At 45.1% G+C, this 24,605-nt stretch overlaps 1 long non-coding RNA gene across 2 annotated transcripts in view; it reads left to right on the forward strand.

The window, feature by feature from the left end:
• LOC134927989 (uncharacterized) overlaps positions 1-24,053 on the forward strand; it is a 42,939-nt gene extending 18,886 nt beyond the window's left edge. For both annotated transcript variants that reach the window (XR_010177799.1, XR_010177798.1), the window contains exons 4-5: positions 22,334-22,449; positions 23,328-24,053. This is a non-coding gene — a long non-coding RNA (uncharacterized LOC134927989). The remainder of the gene's footprint in view (positions 1-22,333; positions 22,450-23,327) is intronic.
• Positions 24,054-24,605: the final 552 nt, after the last annotated feature.

Genomic DNA, 24,605 nt, shown 5'->3' on the forward strand with positions numbered 1-24,605 from the left:
CCTACCTCAGTTTAATCAAGGATACAACTGGGGATTTTAGGTTTGTTCTTTTTTGTCCCATGATGGGGGAGATCTGGCCATTAGATACCCAACATCCAGAGGCGTAGCTAGGGTTTTCGGAGCCCAGGGCAAGATGGAAAATGGCGCCTTCCCCCCCCCCCAAAAAAAAAAAAAACCACACCAAAAGAAGCATGTACGCGCACCGAAGGCGCACGCGGCGAAAAAATGGGTGTGACCACACACCAGAAGGGGTGTGGCCACGCACCAGAAGGGGTGTGGCCACTGAAAATGGCCCACAGTGCCAGTTACATTGCCCCACAGTGCCAGTTACATTGCCCCACAGTGTTAGTTACATTGCCCCACTGTGCCAGTAACATTGCCCCACTGTGCCAGATACATGCCCCACTCAGTGCCAGATACATGCCCCACTCAGTGCCAGTTACATGCCCTACTCATTGCCAGATACATGCCCCACTGTGCCGCCCCCCCCGTCACTCACCCACTCACCGCTTGTTGACGTGAGGCGAGGAGAGCGCAGCACCTCTCCTTCCCCTCACCGCTCCAGGTGTCCGGCGGCTGTCTGGCGCCGGTTCGCTAGCCAATCAGAGCTCGCGGACCGGCAGCCCATCAGGAGCCGGTCCGCAAGCTCTGATTGGCTAACGCCGCCGGAGACCGGACACAGCAGCGCTGCTGGCATCGCTGCTAGTGCTGGCGGTGGTGAGGGGAGGGAGAGACGCTGCGCTCTCCTCCCCTCACATTTTGGCGTGACGGGGGCGAGTGGGGCATGATGCCCTGGCTGCCGGCAGCGCCCACCTCTCCTGGGCCTGCCAAGGCGCCCAGGGAACGTGCCCCACTCACCCTACCCTTGTTACGCCTCTGCCGACATCCGTGGTGTATTTACTTTTCGCACAGTGTTGGGTGTCACATGCAGTCATCAGATATGAATGACTAAGGGACATACTGTGTGATAAGGGAGCGCCTCTTTTTCAAACAAGTATGCCACCACGTGTGTTTGCACAAGTATAGGGAACATAGGATACATTTGGTGCCCTCCCTCATCTGTCTATGGAAAATTAATTTTGCCATAGTGCAGGTTAAAATTTGTTGATATGTAGTAAAATGGTTACTCTCTAAGTGCTGTCTCTTAAACTGTGTATTGTGGTGTTGTGCATGACTCACTTGTCTAAATAATATCACATGTCTGAGTAAATATTATTCACCAAACTTAAAGATCAGACTGTCTAGAGTAGCCTCCAAGTGCAGGACTTGTTTACATGCCTTTATCAAAGTATCTGCAAGTGCACCAGTCTGTTGCTGTGTTATTGGAGCGTCACAGTGTATATTTCAGGCGTCATAAATTTGAAAGGCTTATAGAACTACTCTACCTGGAAATTTGCTATAGAAATGCAGTTAAACCATGAGAAGTTGTGGAAGGTGATCCATGAAACAACTAAAATCCCAATGAGATGGATAGAGGAGCCATTGGAATCATTGAGTTAGCTGTAGAACAGCAAGAGTATTCTATCATCATTGGGAAGGCAGTCGCAAAGCCCATGTGAGTAGCCCTGCAAACAGATTATGAAGATAAAGGCCTTATGAGGAGAATACATATCAGACACATTTTGTACAGGACAAAACTGAGTGTAAGGACATGAACAAATACATTGATAAGATGTCCATTATCCAGAAAATGATGTCTGTTGGAGTCCAAGTAGATGACACATTGGCTATGTTGTAGAACTAACCCCAGAACTCATTTTTTAATAGAGGGCAACCTTGTGGTTCATGTCATAGAATACAAGGTCCGTTCCCACCAAATACTTCAATGAAGGCTTCCCACCATTCAAGTCTATGGGGGAAGTTTGATTGACAGAGCAGCCGCTCACAGCCAATCAACGGGTTGCTCCTATGGAGTCACTGACTGATTGGCTGGTGTCTCTTCTAATGACAGGACTCATGCGGCCTTGAAAACAAATTCTGGCCTGAGACAAATCAAATAGCAGTTTATCTAAGAACAATGCACCCACTGTTTTAGTGAAAGGGAAAACAAATTGAAGCGTGGACAGGTAAGACACCTGCCATAAGTCACTTCAGAGTAGAGATGTGCGGCGGGCACTTTTTGTGTTTTGGTTCTGGTTCCATCCTCGTGTTTTGGGTCTGGATTGGTTTTGCCAAAACCACCCTTTCGTGTTTTGGATCTGGATGATTTTTGAAAAAAACATAAAAACAGCTAAAATCACAGAATTTGGGGGTAATTTTGATTCTACGGTATTATTAACCTCAATAACATTAATTTCCACTCATTTCCAGTCTATTCTGAACACCTCATAATATTGTTTTTAGGCCAAAAGGTTGCACTGAGGTGGCTGGATGACTAAGCTAAGCGACACAAGTGGGCGGCACAAACATCTGGCCCATCTAGGAGTGGCACTGCAGTGGCAGACAGGATGGCAGATTTAAAAAATAGGCCCCAAACAGCACATGATGCAAAGAAGAAAAAGAGGTGCAATTAGGTGGCTGGATGACTAAGCTAAGCGACACAAGTGGGCGGCACTAACATCTGGTCCATCTAGGAGTGGCACTGCAGTGGCAGACAGGACGGCAGATTTACAAAATAGGCCCCAAACAGCACATGATGCAAAGAAGAAAAAGAGGTGCAATTAGGTAGCTGGATGGCTAAGCTAAGCGACACAAGTGTGCGGCACAAACACTAGAGATGAGCGCCTGAAATTTTTCGGGTTTTGTGTTTTGGTTTTGGGTTCGGTTCCGCGGCCGTGTTTTGGGTTCGAACGCGTTTTGGCAAAACCTCACCGAATTTTTTTTGTCGGATTCGGGTGTGTTTTGGATTCGGGTGTTTTTTTCAAAAAACACTAAAAAACAGCTTAAATCATAGAATTTGGGGGTCATTTTGATCCCAAAGTATTATTAACCTCAAAAACCATAATTTACACTCATTTTCAGTCTATTCTGAATACCTCACACCTCACAATATTATTTTTAGTCCTAAAATTTGCACCGAGGTCGCTGTGTGAGTAAGATAAGCGACCCTAGTGGCCGACACAAACACCGGGCCCATCTAGGAGTGGCACTGCAGTGTCACGCAGGATGTCCCTTCCAAAAAACCCTCCCCAAACAGCACATGACGCAAAGAAAAAAAGAGGCGCAATGAGGTAGCTGTGTGAGTAAGATTAGCGACCCTAGTGGCCGACACAAACACCGGGCCCATCTAGGAGTGGCACTGCAGTGTCACGCAGGATGGCCCTTCCAAAAAACCCTCCCCAAACAGCACATGACGCAAAGAAAAAAAGAGGCGCAATGAGGTAGCTGTGTGAGTAAGATTAGCGACCCTAGTGGCCGACACAAACACCGGGCCCATCTAGGAGTGGCACTGCAGTGTCACGCAGGATGTCCCTTCCAAAAAACCCTCCCCAAACAGCACATGACGCAAAGAAAAAAAGAGGCGCAATGAGGTCGCTGTGAGTAAGATTAGCGACCCTAGTGGCCGACACAAACACCGGGCCCATCTAGGAGTGTCACGCAGGATGTCCCTTCCAAAAAACCCTCCCCAAACAGCACATGACGCAAAGAAAAAAAGAGGCGCAATGAGGTAGCTGACTGTGTGAGTAAGATTAGCGACCCTAGTGGCCGACACAAACACCGGGCCCATTTAGGAGTGGCACTGCAGTGTCACGCAGGATGTCCCTTCCAAAAAACCCTCCCCAATCAGCACATGATGCAAAGAAAAAGAAAAGAAAAAAGAGGTGCAAGATGGAATTGTCCTTGGGCCCTCCCACCCACCCTTATGTTGTATAAACAAAACAGGACATGCACACTTTAACCAACCCATCATTTCAGTGACAGGGTCTGCCACACGACTGTGACTGATATGACGGGTTGGTTTGGACCCCCCCCAAAAAAGAAGCAATTAATCTCTCCTTGCACAAACTGGCTCTACAGAGGCAAGATGTCCACCTCATCATCACCCTCCGATATATCACCGTGTACATCCCCCTCCTCACAGATTATCAATTCGTCCCCACTGGAATCCACCATCTCAGCTCCCTGTGTACTTTGTGGAGGCAATTGCTGCTGGTCAATGTCTCCGCGGAGGAATTGATTATAATTCATTTTAATGAACATCATCTTCTCCACATTTTCTGGATGTAACCTCGTACGCCGATTGCTGACAAGGTGAGCGGCGGCACTAAACACTCTTTCGGAGTACACACTTGTGGGAGGGCATCTTAGGTAGAATAAAGCCAGTTTGTGCAAGGGCCTCCAAATTGCCTCTTTTTCCTGCCAGTATAAGTACGGACTGTGTGACGTGCCTACTTGGATGCGGTCACTCATATAATCCTCCACCATTCTATCAATGTTGAGAGAATCATATGCAGTGACAGTAGACGACATGTCCGTAATCGTTGTCAGGTCCTTCAGTCCGGACCAGATGTCAGCATCAGCAGTCGCTCCAGACTGCCCTGCATCACCGCCAGCGGGTGGGCTCGGAATTCTGAGCCTTTTCCTCGCACCCCCAGTTGCGGGAGAATGTGAAGGAGGAGATGTTGACAGGTCGCGTTCCGCTTGACTTGACAATTTTGTCACCAGCAGGTCTTTCAACCCCAGCAGACTTGTGTCTGCCGGAAAGAGAGATCCAAGGTAGGCTTTAAATCTAGGATCGAGCACGGTGGCCAAAATGTAGTGCTCTGATTTCAACAGATTGACCACCCGTGAATCCTTGTTAAGCGAATTAAGGGCTCCATCCACAAGTCCCACATGCCTAGCGGAATCGCTCCGTGTTAGCTCCTCCTTCAATGTCTCCAGCTTCTTCTGCAAAAGCCTGATGAGGGGAATGACCTGACTCAGGCTGGCAGTGTCTGAACTGACTTCACGTGTGGCAAGTTCAAAGGGCATCAGAACCTTGCACAACGTTGAAATCATTCTCCACTGCGCTTGAGACAGGTGCATTCCACCTACTATATCGTGCTCAATTGTATAGGCTTGAATGGCCTTTTGCTGCTCCTCCAACCTCTGAAGCATATAGAGGGTTGAATTCCACCTCGTTACCACTTCTTGCTTCAGATGATGGCAGGGCAGGTTCAGTAGTTTTTGGTGGTGCTCCAGTCTTCTGTACGTGGTGCCTGTACGCCGAAAGTGTCCCGCAATTCTTCTGGCCACCGACAGCATCTCTTGCACGCCCCTGTCGTTTTTAAAAAAATTCTGCACCACCAAATTCAAGGTATGTGCAAAACATGGGACGTGCTGGAATTTGCCCATATTTAATGCACACACAATATTGCTGGCGTTGTCCGATGCCACAAATCCACAGGAGTCCAATTGGGGTAAGCCATTCCGCGATGATCTTCCTCAGTTGCCGTAAGAGGTTTTCAGCTGTGTGCGTATTCTGGAAAGCGGTGATACAAAGCGTAGCCTGCCTAGGAAAGAGTTGGCGTTTGCGAGATGCTGCTACTGGTGCCGCCGCTGCTGTTCTTACGGCGGGAGTCCATACATCTACCCAGTGGGCTGTCACAGTCATATAGTCCTGACCCTGCCCTGCTCCACTTGTCCACATGTCCGTGGTTAAGTGGACATTGGGTACAACTGCATTTTTTAGGACACTGGTGAGTCTTTTTCTGACGTCCGTGTACATTCTCGGTATCGCCTGCCTAGAGAAGTGGAACCTAGATGGTATTTGGTAACGGGGGCACACTGCCTCAAAAAATTGTCTAGTTCCCTGTGAACTAACGGCGGATACCGGACGCACGTCTAACACCAACATAGTTGTCAAGGCCTCAGTTATCCGCTTTGCAGCAGGATGACTGCTGTGATATTTCATCTTCCTCGCAAAGGACTGTTGAACAGTCAATTGCTTACTGGAAGTAGTACAAGTGGGCTTACGACTTCCCCTCTGGGATGACCATCGACTCCCAGCAGCAACAACAGCAGCGCCAGCAGCAGTAGGCGTTACACACAAGGATGCATCGGAGGAATCCCAGGCAGGAGAGGAATCGTCAGAATTGCCAGTGACATGGCCTGCAGGACTATTGGCATTCCTGGGGAAGGAGGAAATTGACACTGAGGGAGTTGGTGGGGTGGTTTGCGTGAGCTTGGTTACAAGAGGAAGGGATTTACTGGTCAGTGGACTGCTTCCGCTGTCACCCAAAGTTTTTGAACTTGTCACTGACTTATGATGAATGCGCTGCAGGTGACGTATAAGGGAGGATGTTCCGAGGTGGTTAACGTCCTTACCCCTACTTATTACAGCTTGACAAAGGGAACACACGGCTTGACACCTGTTGTCCGCATTTCTGGTGAAATACCTCCACACCGAAGAGCTGATTTTTTTGGTATTTTCACCTGGCATGTCAACGGCCATATTCCTCCCACGGACAACAGGTGTCTCCCCGGGTGCCTGACTTAAACAAACCACCTCACCATCAGAATCCTCCTGGTCAATTTCCTCCCCAGCGCCAGCAACACCCATATCCTCCTCATCCTGGTGTACTTCAACACTGACATCTTCAATCTGACTATCAGGAACTGGACTGCGGGTGCTCCTTCCAGCACTTGCAGGGGGCGTGCAAATGGTGGAAGGCGCATGCTCTTCACGTCCAGTGTTGGGAAGGTCAGGCATCGCAACCGACACAATTGGACTCTCCTTGTGGATTTGGGATTTCGAAGAATGCACAGTTCTTTGCTGTGCTGCTTTTGCCAGCTTGAGTCTTTTCATTTTTCTAGCGAGAGGCTGAGTGCTTCCATCCTCATGTGAAGCTGAACCACTAGCCATGAACATAGGCCAGGGCCTCAGCCGTTCCTTGCCACTCCGTGTCGTAAATGGCATATTGGCAAGTTTACGCTTCTCCTCCGACAATTTTATTTTAGGTTTTGGAGTCCTTTTTTTTCTGATATTTGGTGTTTTGGATTTGACATGCTCTGTACTATGACATTGGGCATCGGCCTTGGCAGACGACGTTGCTGGCATTTCATCGTCTCGGCCATGACTAGTGGCAGCAGCTTCAGCACGAGGTGGAAGTGGATCTTGATCTTTCCCTAATTTTGGAACCTAAACATTTTTGTTCTCCATATTTTAATAGGCACAACTAAAAGGCACCTCAGGTAAACAATGGAGATGGATACTAGTATACAATTATGGACTGCCTGCCGAGTGCAGACACAGAGGTAGCCACAGCCGTGAACTACCGTACTGTACTGTGTCTGCTGCTAATATAGACTGGTTGATAAAGAGATGTCTATGTAACTATGTATGTATAAAGAAGAAAGAAAAAAAAACCACGGTTAGGTGGTATACAATTATGGACGGACTGCCTGCCGAGTGCAGACACAGAGGTAGCCACAGCCGTGAACTACCGTACTGTACTGTGTCTGCTGCTAATATAGACTGGTTGATAAAGAGATGTCTATGTAACTATGTATGTATAAAGAAGAAAGAAAAAAAAACCACGGTTAGGTGGTATACAATTATGGACGGACTGCCTGCCGAGTGCAGACACAGAGGTAGCCACAGCCGTGAACTACCGTACTGTACTGTGTCTGCTGCTAATATAGACTGGTTGATAAAGAGATGTCTATGTAACTATGTATGTATAAAGAAGAAAGAAAAAAAAACCACGGTTAGGTGGTATACAATTATGGACGGACTGCCTGCCGAGTGCAGACACAGAGGTAGCCACAGCCGTGAACTACCGTACTGTACTGTGTCTGCTGCTAATATAGACTGGTTGATAAAGAGATGTCGTAGTAGTATGTATGTATAAAGAAGAAAAAAAAAACCACGGTTAGGTGGTATACAATTATGGACGGACTGCCTGCCGAGTGCAGACACAGAGGTAGCCACAGCCGTGAACTACCGTACTGTGTCTGCTGCGACTGGATGATAAATGATATAAAAAATATATATATATCACTACTGCAGCCGGACAGGTATATATTATATATTATATAATGACGGACCTGCTGGACACTGTCTGTCAGCAGAATGAGTTTTATTTTTATAGAATAAAAAAAACAACAACACACAAGTGAAGTCACACGACGAGTGTTTAACTTTTTCAGGCAATCACAATATAAGTATACTACTAACTATACTGGTGGTCAGTGTGGTCAGGTCACTGGTCAGTCACACTGGCAGTGGCACTCCTGCAGCAAAAGTGTGCACTGTTTAATTTTAATATAATATTATGTACTCCTGGCTCCTGCTATAACCTATAACTGGCACTGCAGTGCTCCCCAGTCTCCCCCACAATTATAAGCTGTGTGAGCTGAGCAGTCAGACAGATATATAATATATATAGATGATGCAGCACACTGGGCTGAGCCTGAGCAGTGCACACAGATATGGTATGTGACTGAGTCACTGTGTGTATCGCTTTTTTCAGGCAGAGAACGGATATATTAAATAAACTGCACTGTCTGGTGGTCACTCACTATATAATATTATGTACTCCTGGCTCCTGCTATAACCTATAACTGGCACTGCAGTGCTCCCCAGTCTCCCCCACAATTATAAGCTGTGTGAGCTGAGCAGTCAGACAGATATATAATATATATATAGATGATGCAGCACACTGGGCTGAGCCTGAGCAGTGCACACAGATATGGTATGTGACTGAGTCACTGTGTGTATCGCTTTTTTCAGGCAGAGAACGGATATATTAAATAAACTGCACTGTCTGGTGGTCACTCACTAGTAAACTCTCTGCACTCTCTACACTTCTACAGTACTCCTCCTAGTCCTAAGCTCCAGTAAATCTCTCTCTCTTATAATCTAAATGGAGAGGACGCCAGCCACGTCCTCTCCCTATCAATCTCAATGCACGTGTGAAAATGGCGGCGACGCGCGGCTCCTTATATAGAATCCGAGTCTCGCGATAGAATCCGAGCCTCGCAAGAATCCGACAGCGTCATGATGACGTTCGGGCGCGCTCGGGTTAACCGAGCAAGGCGGGAAGATCCGAGTCGCTCGGACCCGTGAAAAAAAACAACATGAAGTTCGTGCGGGTTCGGATTCAGAGAAACCGAACCCGCTCATCTCTAACAAACACCCGGCACATCTAGGGTTGGCACTGCAGTCCCACTGCACTAATGGCGGATACCGGACGCACGTCTAACACCAGCATAGTTGTTATGGCCTCAGTAATCCGCTTTGCAACAGGGTATATGTATATATATATATATATATAATGTATAATGTATAGAGATCAGCAGCACTCCATCCAAAGATAATTCATAGTAAATAAGCCGGTGCCCTCCACGTAACAACCCTGGATTGGGTGTCCATAAATATACACAGCAGTCAGCGGCACTCACGTCCTGATGAAAATGTTTATCTGAACAACATTGAAACGTTGACCGCACTTTGACTGTCTCATCATTTACCTATTTGGGAGCCGTGAGTGCCGCTGACTGCTGTATATATATATATATATATATATATATATATATATACATACATACATACATACATACATACACATACATACACACATATACGTATACTAGAAAATCAGGCAATACAAAATTACCAAGGGAGTGCTTCAATTATTTATTCATAATTTGTGACAATATCACATATTATACAAACCGCATTATAAAACAATACAATATAAAAGATATTCAATCTCTTTTTCTCCTATTTGAGAAAAAAATATATATCGGTTGCTCAGCAAAGAGTAATAAAGGATTTTTTTTCCACTGTTAGCCGATCTTCCCTAATGGCTACGCAGTGCCTAAATTAGAGCAGCAATTGGATGTTATATCAGTGGTGCGAGAATGGATCGGGCTCACCTCCGGTATTGTGAACAGGTAATGAATGAAGATTAGCAGCAATATGGTGCTGTACTTTTAACATCGGTAATCACAACTTTATATTCCTCCTGTGTCCATGGATATAACAATGTCCACTTTTAAGCAAGGAGGAAGTGTGGATGCAGTGCCCCAAAATAGCAGTGTTACCTTGCTCGACCTCCGGCGGCTTCTGTTATCATGGGATGTCCACACAAGGCTTTCCCAGCCGTCCGACGTGGAGGGAGCAGGGGCAGGTGATTCCGTGTGACGTGTTACCTTTCTTGACCTCCGGCGGCTTGTGATGTGAGGGGATGTCCGCACAGGGCTTTCCCAGCCGCCTAACGTGGAGGGAGCGGGAGCAATTGATTCTGTTAGTAGTGCTCCCGCTCAGTACCACTGGATTTATACGCCAGGATCACTGGAATTATACGGCAGGATCACTGGACTGGATTTATACGCCAGCACCACTGGAATTATACGGCAGGATCACTGGAGTTATACGCCAGGATCACTAGAGTTATACGCCAGGATCACTGGAGTTATACGCCAGGATCACTGGAGTTATACGCCAGGATCACTGGAGTTATACGCCAGGATCACTGGAGTTATACGCCAGGATCACTGGAGTTATACGCCAGGATCACTGGAGTTATACGCCAGGATCACTGGAGTTATACGCCAGGATCACTGGAGTTATACGCCAGGATCACTGGAGTTATACGCCAGGATCACTGGAGTTATACGCCAGGATCACTGGAGTTATACGCCAGGATCACTGGAGTTATACGCCAGAATCACTGGAGTTATACGCCAGGATCACTGGAGTTATACGCCAGGATCACTGGAGTTATACGCCAGGATCACTGGAGTTATACGCCAGGATCACTGGAGTTATACGCCAGGATCACTGGAGTTATACGCCAGGATCACTGGAGTTATACGCCAGGATCACTGGGAGTTATACGCCAGGATCACTGGAGTTATACGCCAGGATCACTGGAGTTATACGCCAGGATCACTGGAGTTATACGCCAGGATCACTGGAGTTATACGCCAGGATCACTGGAGTTATACGCCAGGATCACTGGAGATATACGCCATGATCACTGGAGTTATACGCCATGATCACTGGAGTTATACGCCAGGATCACTGGAGTTATACGCCAGGATCACTGGAGTTATACGGCAGTACCACTGGAATTATACGGAAGGATCACTGGATTTATACGGCAGTACCGCTGGACATATACAACAGCACAGGGACACTACCACTGGACTGATGCAGGACAACACAGCACCACTGCAATGGACTGGACTTTTACAGCAGCACTGGACATATAGCAGCAGAGGACACCACCACTGTGACTGGACTGATGCAGCACATTACACCACCATTGAACTGATGCAGCACAACACAGCACCACTGGACTGGACTTGTACAGCAGCACTGGACATATTGCAGCAGAGGACACAACCACTGTGACTGGACTGATGCAGCACAAGACACTAATAGTGAACTGATGCAGGACACTGAGGACGGAGACACGTCCTCTCTCTACACTCTCCAATGCCGGAGTGAAAATGGCGGCGACTTATATGGAATCCAAACCCCGCGAGAATCCGACAGCAGGATGATGACTTTTTGCCTCGTTCTGGTTTCTGAGTCAGGCGGTAAAGCCCGAGCCTGACTCGTATCCGGGCTTGGGTGGTGACGTTCGGGCGGGTTCGGTTCTCTGAGAACCAAACCTGCTCATCTCTTCTTCAGAGTATTTGGTTTTAAGGCTTATGTACATATTCCAAAATAAAGATGAAAGTTGGACTACACATAATAATCACTATTTTTCTTGGATGCTCTAATGAGAGCAAGGGACACAGACTTTGGGACATTGCTATCAAAAATTTGTAAAATCCCGACATATCATATTTCATGGGCCAAACTATGAAGTGCCTGAGAAATGTGTAATACTTGAACTACCTGTGAATACCAATACTTCTAACCAAGTGATTTCAACAAAACATAATAAAGATAAACCCACAATAAGTAGAGTGAGGAATTTGCCAATATTGTATCCTCAGAGCCAGAGAGTGTAAAAAAAAAGTCCCAGTTTCAGCTGCTTCTTGGTTACTCACCTATCACCCTGGTCCTGGCAGTCCTCTGGGGACCTGGTGCGGCTCTCTGATCATTTGCATCTTTCTGCAGCTCCCATGCTTCTCATTGGCTTCTATCTGCTGGAAACAGCCTTGACAGTCTGAGTCAGGTGACTGTCCAAGCATTAACGGGAGATCAGTCTGCAGTTACATGATGCCCACAGCCAGGCATCAGGAGTAATAAGGGACTTCCTTGGGAGACAGAAGAGCCAGTGCAATGTTGTCTATAGCCCCGTTTAAACCTCTCCAGTGAGCTCTTGCATTTAACCTTGTTCTATTGCTCTAAGGGCCTGATTCAGACCTGGAAGCAGCCATGAGGTCGCTGGTAGCGGCCACATGTAAGTTGTCTGTGCACGCGTGACCTTACACATTGCGGCTACATCCAGGAAAGATGCGGCCACAGTGTGATTGACAGTGGCGAATGTCAAGAAGGTGTTAGGGTTGGCCGAGCATCCAGAACAGGGGTGGGCTGGGACCATTTTCGGGGTGGCTGCGTAACATTGAACACAGTAGTCACACAAAAAAATGTCCACCAACCGTCTGATAAGTGCAGCCAGGCTGTGCTGCCAGGGGTCAACCTTAGATCCAATAGGTCCGCAATGGTCTGATATTCTGCACCATCAGTTCCAATCAAATATCCTGCACCATTAGTTACAGTCTGATACTAAGCACCATCGATTCCATTACAGTAACATAGTATCTAAGGTTGAAAAAAGACAATTGTCCATTGAGTTCAACCTATTTGTGGTCTCCTATGCACGATTATTTTGTATAAAATTTTGACTGAAGTTGATGACTGCCGTTACGTTTTACCCCTCTTTTTTATAATAACCATTGTGCGTGACTATGCCCCGTAACCCTGGATATCCTTATCCATTAGGAATTTATCTAACCCATTCTTAAAGGTGTTGACTGAGTCGGCCATTACAACTCCCTCAGGCAGGGAATTCCAAACAGGTATCGTCCTTACCGTAAAAAAGCCTTTACGCTGTATTGTGCGGAATCTCCTCTCCTCTAACCTGAGCGAGTGTCCACGAGTTCTCTGTGTTGATCTAACCAAAAACAGGTCCTGCGCAAGATCTGTATATTGTCCCCTTATATATTTGTAAATGTTGATCATGTCCCCTCTTAATCTCCTCTTTTCCAGTGTAAACATGCCTAGTCTTGCAAGCCTTTCCTCGTATTCTAGCGTCTCCATACCCTTAATTAGTTTGGTCGCCCGCCTTTGAACCTTTTCTAGCTCCAGGATATCCTTTTTGTAGTATGGTGCCCAGAATTGTACACAGTATTCAAGGTGTGGCCTCACAAGTGATTTATATAACGGGTTTAGAATACCTTCCAATACTTTCCCAACTATAGATGTAAGACTAACTGGTCTATAATTACCTGGTTCAGCTTTACTTCCCTTTTTGAATATAGGCACTACTTCCGCTATACGCCAGTCTTTGGGAACCATACCTGATATTACTGAATCCTTAAAGATCAAAAATAGCGGTTTTGCAAGTTCACAGTGAAGCTCCATTAGACCCTTGGGTAAATACCATCGGGACCTGGTGATCCAGTTATTCCGGCTTCATCCCTGTGATCCACCTTCCAGTACCATCCTGGTTCCTGTTATCTTCTTCCACCCATGGTATTCCGGGAACCCGGTCAAAGGGCTGTGATCTGCGTATCAGGCGCAGCTAAGCTCAAACTCCCTTGCGGGGGTCTTGGTCAATTCCAACGTACCAGTTAGCATCCTCATCCCTTTCGCATCATGTTTCGCTCCATTCTGGAGACTACAATATTCCAGTTGCTTTCCAGTGCACTCAGCTATCCTGCTTTTCCAGGTCCATTCTGGAGTTCTCAGCAATTCAGCTATCCGGTTCCATTCTGGTCTATCCTGCTATTTTTCTCCAGTCTGGACTATTCAGTTGTTCTATTAATTCCAGTATGTCAGCATTCCAGTTCCATTCCAGTGAATCCTGTGTTCTAATTCCATATCATTCATCATATGTGAATAAGCATCACCTGGACTTCCTTCAGGTCCTCAGCTGCATATCCAGCACCCACGGTTGCCAGCAGTATTCACTTGTCCAAAACTTCACAGTTCACAAATATAACTCCTTAGTCCTAGCATCGTCCATGAGCACAGATTACATAAGGCCGTCCAGTTTTCCAATGCTCACCACAGACTCCAGGCTAGCCCAAGACTCCAGTTCGGGTTCACAGACAAATCGATCCATGACACAAAGTTTAGAAGAAGAAAAAATAAGTAATGAGTCATCCAAATGGGAGTCTGCTGTAGATAAGGAAATGGCATCTTTTCATGAAAATTGGACTTGGATTATTGTGAACCGACTGACCCACCAGAAAACAATTAAAAACAAATGGATTGTGTGTGGAAAGATAAATACTGACATCTCAGTTGCCCATTACAAGTCTCACCTTGTTGCAAAGGTATTTACTCAAAGGCCTGGAAGGGATTACAGTGAAGTGTTCTCCTCTGTCGCAAGGTACAGTACCCTATGTTTAATAATTGCTATGTCTGCACTATATGACTTGCTATTATATCAACTAGATTTTGATTTGCCATTTCTTAATGGTGAACTAGCTGAAGAAATCTTTATGGCACCACCAGAGCCCTATGATAAAACTTTAGAAATTGAAATATTCTGCAATGTAGATTGGGGAGCAGATGAAGACAGCATATTATTAGTTAATTATTTTACTGGCTACCTAGTTGAATTAGCAGATGCAGCAATAAACTGGTCAAATAAAAACAAAAGCTGCTTTATCTTCAACAGAGGCATAATATATGGCTTTGACTAACAGGAAAAGAGTACATTTTGCATAAAAGTACCTTAAGTGAACTAAAAATTTTAAACCCAAAAGACGCTCTCAATAATTTATACAAAAATAAAAGGTGCTTTAGACTTATCTGCTAGTACAAAGCACCATGGCAGATGTAAGCACATTGCGAGCAAACATCACTTTATTAGAGAAATTGTTGAGAATAAGTTATTTACTGTGAACTACAGTATATCATGAGTGATCAAAATATTGACAATATACTTACTATGGGACTTATATAACAAGTGCTGAGAGTGATTCGTGAAAACTGTGGCCTGAAAAGTGATGACTAATGATGATTGTTGTTATTATTACTTGATACTCTTATGTTTTATTACAGGAAAATCTTTATAAAGCTTAAGATAATTAGAACTTGTAACAAGAGATCTCTAAGCAAGAGGTGTTGACATGTTGTTAAATGGTTCATCGCTATGTGCTGTCTCTTAAACTGTGTGTTATTGTGCATTACTCATCTGTCTTAATAACATCACATGTCTGAGTAAATATTATTCACTAAAGGACAGACTGTCTAGACTCTAGGTGCAGGACTTGTTCACATGCCTCTACAAAAGTATCTGCAGTTGCACAAGTCTGCCACGATGTTATTGAAGTGCCACAGTGCTGTACGGCTGTACAGTACTTAGACCAAAAGAGATCAATACCTTATTGTTGTTACGTTCACTGTACTTGGTACTCCTGGAACTGGGCGGATGAGCCCCAAGTACAGGAACGTAAAGCTGCAATAGATACGGAGCTCGGCAGCACCCCCAAAGATCCCTAACTCCGTTGTCTCACCCTCGTTGTCAGCCTGCGCCTGCGTGACTATGGTTTCTTGGGCCCACGGCAGCCGCGTTTGAAGGGCGGATTATGTCTGCCCAACTCCGATGCTCCCCGGTCTTAGTTAAAGACAAGGCGTAGACTGAGACGGGGTGATGACAAGGGGAACCTCTAACTAGAGAAGGAAGTACCCAGTTAGGGGTGCTACAGAACTTAAAGTATGTGCGGCACAGCCGCCAGGATAAACAACAACAAAGGAAATGCTGTCCACACGCCAACACAATACTGTTGTGTACCGGCGGTGACAGCATACGCAGAACCCTCTGCAGAAAATCCAAAGCAAAAGCAACAAGTAGCTACGGCCTTGGCTGACGGATGCGGCAAAGCCGCTGCTTATGAAACCGGTACAAATACTGGCAAACGGACAGGAACCCCCAAAGTAGCTGACACAGGCTCTCAGGACCGAAGGACAGGCAGAGTTCCAATGACAGACCAGTGGACACCAAGGAACAGGATACGGGATCAGGAACAGACGAAGCCACTGGACTTCGGGACAGGAATGCTTCAAGGCAAGACACTGGATCAGACACAGGATCAGACACAGGCCTCCTGGACAGGAATGCTTCAAGGCAGGAAGCAGCTAGACAGAAGCTATCACCGGCGTCTGTGTAATGCACTGAGACAGAATATAACAAAGATTTCTTCCGATCACAGCAGGGACCCTGATTAATTATGTCGTGCAGCTGCCCTGTTGCACGACTCCAAACTGACAAGTGCAATTAACAGACAGGTGAGGCTAAACACATGGAAACAGGCTGCAATTACACAGACTCCCCACCGGTGGCCAACAAGAGTCTTTCTAAACCAGAGCAAAGGAAATCCTGGCCTGCAAGAGAACTATAACATAAAATACATGAATAGGAATGAACCACTGCTTGCAGTTCATAACAGTACCCTCTCCTTAAGGGTGACTCCAAATACCCCATGACACCCATGGGGAACAGAAACAGAAGTATAACATAAAATACATAACCAAAATGCAAAACAGGAATGAGCCACTGCCGTGGCTCATAACAATCGTATTGACTGCCGTTTGTCTTCTATCACGAGTATACTATTACATTCAATAAAACCTACTGGTTTGGAGTCAACGTATGCACTAACCTCCTTGCTCACATCCGCTATGCATCTAACAACTTGTAGATATCTGCCAATAATATTGTTTGGTGATCATTAGATCACCAAAAAATATTATTGGGTCACACCGTTTGATAGAAAACATTTTTATTTTATTTTTGTGGTAGTGGTACTTCACTGCCGGGCTCGTCAGCTGCAGTTTTTAAGTATATGCGGATGAAGTGGTAAAAATTACTCACAGACTAATATTTAATATATATATTTATCTTTATATGGGACCTCCGGAAAATACAACATAAAAACAAGTGTAATGCCGGTTATAAAAAACAAAACAAAAACTTCTTATTCTACAAAATACTAAATCAGCCTCAGCTGTCAATTAATCGCATGATTAAAGTCATGCAAATATTTATCTCCAGGCAAAACTAGAGCCATCAGCTGTAAACTACAAAGACAGAAAAAAAAACGACAGGGATTTAATCGAAGCGATATAACTATTAAAACAACTACATAAATTTATATAAAAACTGATTTCAATTAACATGGATATGTACATATTAAAAATACATAATTTTAAGTCAAAAGAATATGTATGGCACTGCTAAATAGATAGAATCTATATAGCAAGTATATAGAATAAATTAAGCTAATGAAATATAGATAAACCTAAGTATAAAGATAAAAGCAAAAGAACACAACGCAAAAACAACTTATATTATTGAACACTAAAAAAAATATTTGTGGATGCAATATTAAATTCACCTATTAGATGATAAGTTATAAATGCTATTGTGGTTCCGGGTGTTATGGACACCTTTGCTACTTCAAAGTCTTTGGCTGTTGTGAGGGCTTTGAAGGTGTACATAAATAGGACAGCTCATCACAGGAAATCGGACTGCTGTTCGTTCTGTGGCACTGGTATTCCGGTGGAGGGATTTCACAGCTAGTCGAGATTCTGGCGTTGGCACTGTGACCGGTATTTTAACCGCATTCCAATTTTATATATATATATATAGATGTGTGTGTGTGTGTGTGTGTGTGTGTGTGTGTGTGTGTGTGTATGTGTGTGTATGTGTGTGTATGTGTGTGTATAGATAGATAGATAGATAGATAGATAGATAGATAGATAGACATATATATATTCACGTTTTCCATGTCACTCAGCAGGTGCAGTATATCACCGACTGTCACATTTTAAAAATCTACAGGTGACCTGCAAAACATAGACCGTGTGGTGTCCTGAGGACTGAGTTTGAGAACCTGTGTGTGTGATGTGCGGTTGGCACTTTTCGTGTTTTGTGTTTTGGTTTTGGTTCTAATTCCATTTTCATGTTATGGTTTTGGCTTGGTTTTGCAAAAACCACCCTTTCGTGTTTTGGTTTTGGATCTGGATGATTTTTTTTGGGGAAAACACATAAAAACAGCTAAAATCACAGAATTTGGGGGTAATTTTGCCCCTACAGTATTATTAACCTCAATAACAATCATTTCCACTCATTTCCAGTCTATTCTGAACACCTCACACCTCACAATATTGTTTTAAGGCCTAAAAGTTGCACCGAGGTGGCTGTATGACTAAGCTAAGTGACACAAGTGTGCGCCACAAACACCTGGCCCATCTAGGAGTGGCACTGCAGTTAGACAGGATGGCACTATTCAAAAACTAGTCCCCAAACAGCACATAATGCAAAGAAGAAAAAGAATGCAATGAGGTAGTTGTATGACTAAGCCAAGCGACACAAGCAATTAGGCCCATCTAGGCGTGGCACTGCAATGGCAGACAGAAGGGCAGATATAAAAAAAAAGGCCCCAAACAGCACATGAAGCAAAGAAGAAAAAGAGGTGCAATTAGGTAGCTGTAAGGCCAAACTAAGTGACACAAGTGTGCAGCACAAACACCTGGCCCATCTAGGAGTGGCACTGCAGTTACAGACAGGATGGCACTTAAAAAAAACTAGTCCCCAAACAGCACATGATGCAAAGAAGAAAAAGAGGTGCACGATGAAATTGTCCTTAGCCCCCCCCCCACCCTTATGTTGTATAAACAGGACATGCACACTTTAACAAACTAATTATTTCAGCGACAGGGTCTGCCACCCGACTGTGGCTGAAATGACTGGTTTGTTTGGGCCCCCACAAAAAAAGAAGCAATCAATCTCTCCTTGCACAAACTGGCTCTACAGAGGCACACTGAGTATTAATTCGTCCCCACTGGAATCCACCATCACAGGTTCCTGTGTACGTTCTGGAGGCAATTGCTGGTAAAGGTCTTCCTGGAAGACTTTATAATTCATTTTGATGAACATCATCTTCTCCACATTTTCTGGAAGTAACCTCGTACACCGATTGCTGACAAGGTTACCGGCTGCACTAAACACTCTTTCGGAGTACACGCTGGAGGGGGGGGCAACTTAGGTAAAATAAAGCCAGTTTGTGCAAGGGCCTCCAAATTGCCTCTTTTTCCTGCCAGTATACGTACGGACTGTCTGACATGCCTACTTGGATGCTGTCACTCATATAATCCTCCACCATTCTTTCAATGGTGACAGAATCATATGCAGTGACAGTAGATGACATGTCAGTAATCGTTGGCAGGTCCTTCAGTCTGGACCAGATGTCAGCACTCGCTCCAGACTGCCCTGCATCACCGCCAGTGGGTTGGCTCGAAATTCTTAGCCTTTTCCTCGCAGCCCCAGTTGCGGGAGAATGTGAAGGAGGAGCTGTTGACGGGTCACGTTCCGCTTGTGTTGACAAGTGTCTCACCAGCAGGTCTTTGAACATCTGCAGACTTGTGTCTGCCAGAAAGAGAGATACAACGTAGGTTTTAAATCTAGGATCGAGCACGGTGGCCAAAATGTAGTGCTCTGATTTCAACAGATTAACCACCCTTGAATCCTGGCAAAGCGAATGAAGGGCTCCATCCACAAGTCCCACATACTTTGCGGAATCGCTCCGTCTTAGCTCCTCCTTTAAGTTATCCAGTTGCTTCTGCAAAAGCCTGATGAGGGGAATGATCTGACTCAAGCTGGCAGTGTCTGAACTGACTTCACGTGTGGCAAGTTTGAAGGGTTGGAGAACCTTGCAAAAGACGGAAATCATTCTCCACTGTGCTTAAGTGTGGTGCATTACCCCTCCTTTGCCTATATCGTAGGTGGATGTATAGGCTTGAATGGCCTTTTGCTGCTCCTCCATCCTCTGAAGCATATAGAGTGTTGAATTCCACCTCGTTACCACCTCTTGCTTCAGTTGATGGCAGGACAGGTTCAGGAGTGTTTGCTGGTGCTCCAGTCTTCGGCACGCAGTGGAAGAATGGCGAAAGTGGCCCGCAATTTTTCGGGCCACCAACAGCATCTCCTGCACACCACTCATTTTTAAAAAAAATTCTGCACCACCAAATTAATTGTCAGTGCAAAACATGGGACGTGCTGGAATTTGCCCAGTTGTAATGCACGCACAATATTGGTGGCGTTGTCCGATATCACAAATCCCCAGGAGAGCCCAATTGGGGTAAGCCATTCTCCGATGATGTTCCTTAGTTTCCATAAGAGGTTGTCAGCTGTGTGCCTCTTATGGAAAGCGGTGATACATAGCGTAGCCTGCCTAGGAACGAGTTGGCATTTGCAAGATGCTGCTACAGGTGTCACTGCGGTAGGTCATACATCTACCCAGTGGGCTGTTACAGTCATATAGTCCTTAGTCTGCCCTGTTCCACTTGTCCACATGTCCGAGGTTAAGTGGACACTGGATACAACCGCATTTTTTAGGACAATGGTGACTCTTTCTGAAGTCTGTGTACATTCTCTGTATTGACTGCATAGAGAAGTGGAACCTAGATGGGAATTGATACTGGGGTCACAGTAACTCAAACAAATTTTTAAGTGACTCTGAACTAATGGTGGATACTGGTCGCACCTCTAACACCAACATAGCTGTCAAGGCCTCAATTATCTTCTTTGCAAAAGGATGACTGCTGTCATATTTAATCTTCCTCACAAAGGACTGTTGGACAGTCAATTGCTTACTGGAAGTAGTACAAGTGGTCTTCCGACTTCCCCTCTGGGATGACGATCGACTCCCAGTAGCAACAACAGCAGCGGCAGCAACAGCAGGCGTACCACTCAAGGATCCTATGGAGGAATCCCAGTTAGGAGAGGACTCCTCAGTCTTGACAGTGACATGGCCTGCAGGACTACGGACGTTCCTGACTGAGGAGTTGGTGGTGTGTCTTGCAGGAGCTTGGGTACAGGTGGAATAAGGGATTTAGGTGTCAGTGGACTGCTTACGCTCTTACCCAAAGTTTCTGAACTTGACAGTGACTTCTGATGAATGCGCAGCAGGTGACGTATAAGGGAGGATGTTCCTAGGTGGTTAACATCCTTACCATTACTTATTACAGATTGACAGAGTCAACAGATGGCTTGGCACCTGTTGTCCGGATTTGAGGAGAAATAATTCCACACCAAAGAGGTGGCTTTTTTGGTAGTTTGCCCAGGCATCACAATGGGCTTCTTCGTCCCAAGGACAACAGGTGTCTCCCCCGGTGCCTGACTTAAACAAACCACATCATCAATCCTCATCGTCAACTTCCTCCTCAGCGCCAGCAACACCCATATCCTCTTCCTTATGTACTTCAACAGTGACATCTTCAATTTGAATATCAGGAACTGGACTGTGGGTGCTCCTTCCAGCACTTGCAGGGGGCGTGCAAATGGTGGAAGGAGCCACCTCTTCCCGTCCAGTGTTGGGAAGGTCAGGCATCGCAACCGCCGACACAATTGGACTCTCCTTGGGGATTTGTGATACCATCTCAGAGCACACAGTTCTTTTCTGTGCTCTTTCCATCTTAATTCTTTTTAATTTTTCTAGCGGGATGATGAGGGCTTCCATCGTCATGTGAAGCTGAACCACTAGCCATGAACATAGGCCAGGGCCTCAGCCGTTCCTTGCCACTCCGTGTCGTAAATGGCATATTGGCAAGTTTACGTTTCTCCTCAGACCATTTAAATTTCTTTTTTTGGTTCTTTTTACTGAACTTTGGCTTTTTGGATTTTACACCCCCTCTACTATCACATTGGGCATCGGCCTTGGCAGACGACGTTGATGGTATTTCATCGTCTATGTCATGGCTAGTGGCAGCAGCTTCAGCACTAGGAGGAATTGGTCTTCTTGATCTTTCCCTATATTCTCAATATTTTTGTTCTCCATTATTTTTTGGGAGTTATAAGAGACAATGGGGTAAATTTACTAAGCTGGGAGATTTTTTAGAACTGGTGATGTTGCCCATAGCAACCAATCAGATTATATCTATTATCTGCTAGAAGCAGATAGATAAATGGTAAGTAGAATCTGATTGGTTGCCATGGGCAACATCACCAGTTCTAAAAATCTCTCACCTTAGTAAATTTACCCCAATATGTGTCACAGGAATGGCTGAAATTACTGTTGACACAGGACTCTACCAATGGTCTGATGCAGCCTAACAGGTTGTTATAATTGTTATACTGCAGCAGTGGATATATATAGCAGCAGCGTATATTGCCACTGGAATTACTGATGACACAGGACACACACTATCACTGGTCTGATGCAGCCCAACAGCTTTTTAATAATAATATAATTGTAATTTGTCATACTGCAGCAGTGGATATATATAGCAGCAGCGTATATCGTCACTGGAATTACTGATGACACAGGACACTGGATATATGGCAGCAGAGAACACCGTGACTGCCTGGAATGATGCGGCACAATACAGTGAGTGACTACACTGGACTGGTGTGCACAACACAGCCCCACTTTACAGCTACACTGGATATATGGCAGAAGAGATCACCAACACTGACTGCCTGGACTGATGCAGCACAATACACTGAGTGACTACACTGGACTGGTCTGCACAACACAGCACCACTTTACAGCTACACTGGCTATATGGACTGGACTGAGCAGCACAACACATGTCACCCCACCCCCGTGGTCGAATGGTATCAAGGCGAAAGATCCAGGATGCCTCCTTTTTAAGAAGCATTTTAGCACGATCTCCACCCCTTCTTGGAGGATCCACCCTGTCAATTATCATACATCTCAATGTTGCCAGCGAATGTCTGGCTTCAATAAAATGCCGGGCCACCGGTTTGTCAGAGGTACCGTCTGTGAGTGCCGACCTAATCGACAGTCGGTGATTTGCCATTCTCTCGCGGAATGGACGTATAGTCTTGCCGACATATACTAATGAACACGGACAGGTAAGAATATAAACCACGAAGTCTGACGTACAAGTCACCCTTTTTCGAATAGAAATTTTTTGACCTGTATGTGGGTGATGGAAGAATGTACCCACCATCATCCCCCTGCATGTCGTACAGTTGATCGTGCTAAAATGCTTCTTAAAAAGGAGGCATCCTGGATCTTTCGCCTTGATACCATTCGACCACGGGGACTTAATGATGCCATTCATTATGGCATATATTTGGGCTAAATTCTGGAATTTATTATTATTTTTTATTATTATTTTTGATTATTTTTTATTACACATTTTTTTCATTTTTCATTTTTATTTTTATTTTTCTGCGGTCTGTCCTCTCCTGTTGTAATAGTCTGTGGCTTTACTAACTTTTTATTTTACTTTTCAGCTTGGCTAATACTTGATAACCTTATCTTGAACATGGATACCTTGATCGTTTCAGAAATTTCAAGTACTTGATGAACTGATTGATCAGAGTAATTGGCTTATCTAATCTACTGGATCCCTATGGACATCTATCTAATTTTAGGTTTATATATTGGATTCAATTACAATAATTTTGTTAATATGTTTAACGTCTAAAGAATAGTTGTATAGATATATTCTTGATTGCCACAGCGTATATATGTGTGGTATGATTGATGGGGATACCGCTTTAAGATCCTTCACTAAACTGTACAAGTGTTGTATGCCGTATTCACTTCCGTGACCTGGGACCGGATGTGCGTGTCACGGACCGGAAGTTGCTTTGTTTAGCTGTCTTCCGGGGCACGTGACCGGATGTGCGGTTCACGGACCGGAAGTGACTCGGCCGTTGGAACGCACGCCGCTTTTTAATGGTTTAGATGGATTATATAGCCTAACTGGTCGGTTTTGATGATTACCTACTAGATACTTTGTACATACAGAGCCCATATGGTCGACTGTTTTTCTATTACATTTATTGCACTAGGAGTATTCTTAATGTTGAACATGAGTGGGTGTATCCCACCTTATTGGTGGGAGGGAACCAATATGGGTATAAATATCCGGACACTGCACCATGTTTTTATCTTGACAAAGGTCCTGGACAGGACCGAAACGTCGATGTAGCTGTTTGACTTCTTGTTCTGAAATAAAGGATTTACTTTTTAACAAGTCTGGTGAGTGCTCTCTCTTCATATGGCTATTCTGGAACCATAACCTGATGGTTATCTTTCATCTTGAAATGCACCCCAGCATGAATATGGACTATGTGAGTGTGGACCCTATGGATTTGATATATATATATATATATATTTCTCTATCGTCCTAGTGGATGCTGGGGTTCCTGAAAGGACCATGGGGAATAGCGGCTCCGCAGGAGACAGGGCACAAAAAGTAAAGCTTTAGGATCAGGTGGTGTGCACTGGCTCCTCCCCCTATGACCCTCCTCCAAGCCAGTTAGATTTTGTGCCCGGCCGAGAAGGGTGCAATCTAGGTGGCTCTCCTAAAGAGCTGCTTAGGAAAGTTTAGCTTAGGTTTTTTATTTTACAGTGAGTCCTGCTGGCAACAGGATCACTGCAACGAGGGACTTAGGGGAGAAGAAGTGAACTCACCTGCGTGCAGGATGGATTGGCTTCTTGGCTACTGGACATCAGCTCCAGAGGGACGATCACAGGTACAGCCTGGATGGTCACCGGAGCCT

This window comes from Pseudophryne corroboree, chromosome 1 (genome assembly GCF_028390025.1).
Source record: "Pseudophryne corroboree isolate aPseCor3 chromosome 1, aPseCor3.hap2, whole genome shotgun sequence".
Taxonomy (NCBI): Eukaryota; Metazoa; Chordata; class Amphibia; order Anura; family Myobatrachidae; genus Pseudophryne; species Pseudophryne corroboree.